Source organism: Humulus lupulus, chromosome 2 (genome assembly GCF_963169125.1).
Source record: "Humulus lupulus chromosome 2, drHumLupu1.1, whole genome shotgun sequence".
NCBI classification, from domain to species: Eukaryota; Viridiplantae; Streptophyta; class Magnoliopsida; order Rosales; family Cannabaceae; genus Humulus; species Humulus lupulus.
This window is the reverse complement of record NC_084794.1, coordinates 99,718,958-99,722,639: the sequence shown is the minus strand read 5'-3', so window position 1 is coordinate 99,722,639 and position 3,682 is coordinate 99,718,958. Positions and strand designations below refer to the sequence as shown.

The following is a 3,682-nucleotide window of genomic DNA, read 5'->3' as shown; positions in this document are numbered from 1 at the left end:
GGGGAGAACATTTCCCTTACTTTTCTCCTAAATTTATGTGGGTCCCACTAGTCTTTCCCATTCCTAAAATTTAGTAAACACTTGAATGGAAATAGTTAACATTTAAGTGATTCTCATTCCCTCTAAGTAAACATGCCATTAGTGTTATTTGAACTTATATATCTCATGAAAATAGAAACATGGTTTATTTATACGTTACAAGCCAAATGGAAATAAACAATGATTATACTGGTGGATGTCTTCAAGTGTATTTATTTATACGTTGTGTTTCCTCGTTTAAAAGAGCTTAAATATATTATCACATCAGGGTTTCTTCTCCGACCGAATGAATGAAATCGGGTCAGGGATCCGAGATATCAGGTACTCAACTCCAACCCAAGCACAGATAGCCTAGTCGTTTGAGCTAACCAACCTCCCATCCTTGCCGTGCTCGTTGGCTTTCATTGCGTTGCGGGTTTGTTCGTCAAAACAAAATATACAACAATTCAAAGTTGGTGGTCCTAATAAATTCAAGTTAATATGAGTCAAATCTGCACTACGAAACTAGGTATGCATGTTTTTTCTTGGATTTTCTATGATTTTCCATTTACTTGAATTGATTTTGTGTTTTTCTTTGATGGAAATTTTAGTCGAACAATTTGGTGTAAATTGGGTTATATGATTATAATGCAGAGTGTAGACAATTTTGGGAAATATAATTGTTCATTACCCTTTATCTACTAGAAATACATAGCCGAATACAATTTTTCTTATTTCCTATAACTGTCCACAAATTAGCAAATATTATTCAATTTTTACATTGGTCCCTAACCAAAAACTGAGGAAGCTTCAATTTTTTACATTTTCTTCAGCCAATTGATAAAAGTCTTAAGTTTTATTAATTTGTTTTTCTGCAACATATGTATAATGTTTTTAGAAGGAACTATGCTATTAAAATATACTTACCAAAAACCTTATGCTCAAGAACTTAGATTTCCTATCCAAGAATAAAGAATAAAGTTAGGGGCTGAGTAGAAAACTATAAGAACTTGAAGAAAATAATACCAAATGAACTAGAGTTTTGGAATACCTTGAATGCTTTATGACCAATCTAAACCTTGAACCGAAATGTATTATAAACCTTACTTCCCAGTGCTTGGTAAGCTTAAAAATGATTAAGTTTATAATTCCCAACCCAAGTGTTTACACTCTCACCATAACCTAGCAACTTGCATCCTCTGAACTTGGCTTGATGAATTAATGAAAAATGCTTGGTGCTAGTTCCTATTTATAGAGTTAATAAAAATCTTCTTTTTGGCTTTGAATAAAAATAATAAATTTAATTGAAAATATTTGAATATCCTTCAGCCAAAGGCATAGGAATTGGTCAAATTTTTCAGAGAGATTTAAGGATTCAAAGCTTGATTTTTAAAATAATAAAAACAAATAGAATCATAACTTCTAACTCCCTAAATCTCGTAATTCTAAACTCCCTTTCAGTAAAATCAACATATATAGAGTTGTAGAACTCCGATTTAGATTCTCTTTATACCGTTAGAAAGATAATTAAATTATCTACAACTTTCTAGAAATACTATTTTTAGAAATTCATAACATAACTGGGTCAAAAACAGGTCGGAAGTTACAGTACCCTAAAGTTATGAAAAATCTATTTACATCCTAATCCACAAATAAATAAAATTGTGATAAATGTCATGCTCCTATCAGATTTTGGTGAAGACTAAGTCTTATATTTCTCTTATTTTATCATTAAAATAATAATTTCTTAATAATCATGCATATGTCAAATGTCATAATCCTATTGGCTCTATCTAAACCTTAGGTTACAATAATTATCATATTAATAACCAGCAATATTAAGCAAACCTTAGGTTAAAATTAATATTCTTAAACTATAGGTTAAACTTAGAAAATCTACAAGTGCTACTATGAGTGTCCAATTAAATCCCGGTCTGAACCAAAATCCACAGTCATAAAAATACTACTACTATTACTATTATACTACTATCTAACTAGCTAAGTAAAGTTCTTGGACTCTACATCTTGCTGGGCTTCGGCTCACGGGTGCTCTGTGGTGCAGGTAAGGGCAAGAGGAAAGTCGACCAACCATGAGTACGGAGAGCGTGAAGCGGAGCGTGAAGCGGAGCGTACATGTTTGGCGTGCCTGGCTGCCACAGCCAAGGGTATTTTTGGGAAATGATTGAACTAAACTCAGATTTTGTCGTCTAGTCGACTTTGGTTGTAATTATATGTTGTAAATATTTCTAAACAGTATTTTGGGATCCCAAATGTCAAACACTTTATGATTTTCAGTAAATGGAATTATTTTCAAAGTTTATAACTCCGTTTATGATTTAATTAAATTTTTGACCTAAAACCTCGATTAGCGAGTTGAATGCACATTTTAAACTCACTTAGTAACGGCTCTAAGGAAGTAGGGCGTTACAGATAGAAAAGTATCGTTCTTTTCTTTAGAGCAAATAAATTTTATATTGAGTATTGAGTACTTTTATTTTCTAATAAGTCTAACTTAAATAGAAAATATTCAAATTTAAAAAATAAATGTGTAACCAATTTACAATTTATCTTTTAATTAATTATCTCATTAATGAAAATATCAAAAACTAACTTTTAAATTTTCCATTAATTAATTAATTAAATAAATAAAAGTGAAAAATCTATCCCTGAAATATATATGGCTCACGCCACACACAGTCCAGGGACTATGTCATGCAGCACCCTATAAATTAGAGATATTTGATTTTTCCACAATTATTTAATTATTTATTCAAACTACCTTATCAGATAAAATCCAACAACCCAATAATTAATTCAAATTTGAATTTATTATCTTTCTAACTAATTATCAAATATAATTAATTATTTGAATAAATATCAATCTTTTAAATTCAAATCCAATTTGAACTTATCAGATTATTATCTCCCACTCAAATAAAGATATTTAATTAATTCTACCAATTAATTAAAACCAATTTTAATTAATACTAATTTCAAAAATTAAATATTAATTTTATTATAATTTCGAAAATTATATAATTTAATTGTTTATATAATTTCAAAAATTACATACTAATTAATTTTGTTAATTACAACTAATTTGTAATTAATTAATTAATCACTATTATCACATAATTACATATTTGGCCCGAATAACAAATTTCTTCTTAAATATGTCTTTTCATCATTTTACCATTTATATCAACTCTTGCCTTAAATAATGTTGATAGAGCCGCTGTGGGGACCTATGGACCTATAATTCTAAGCTTCAATAAATTTGAGATTATTAATTAAACTCTTTAATTAAATAATCTTAATTTATTAATCTCATGATTACTCCACTATAAATATGAGACTGCACTCTTGTAATTATAGACATTTCATTTACTGAGTACTTTATAATAATAAATCGTCCATTAATATAATAATTACATACAAATTAACCCTCTAATAATGGTTCATAATTAACTGGGAATAAAATTATCGTTTTACCCTTTTAATTATATCTTGTTTCCTTAAGTACCATTGACTTTACTAGTAAAGGTTAATTCATAACTAAATTATGAATTTGAGCTCAATAATCTTTCAGTCCCAACCTTAAGATAATCATTATTCAATCTCTTACGAGAGGGTATAGATTCCATATCTGTATACTATGTCTCCA

The 3,682-nt window shown here is 28.8% G+C and overlaps 1 long non-coding RNA gene across 1 annotated transcript; it reads left to right on the top strand.

Annotated features, from left to right (window-relative positions):
* Nucleotides 1–280: 280 nt before the first annotated feature.
* On the top strand, nt 281–2,341 carry LOC133816221 (uncharacterized). The gene is made up of 2 exons (XR_009885088.1): nt 281–547; nt 2,081–2,341. It is a non-coding gene; the product is annotated as an uncharacterized LOC133816221 (long non-coding RNA).
* The last annotated feature ends 1,341 nt before the right edge of the window (nt 2,342–3,682 follow it).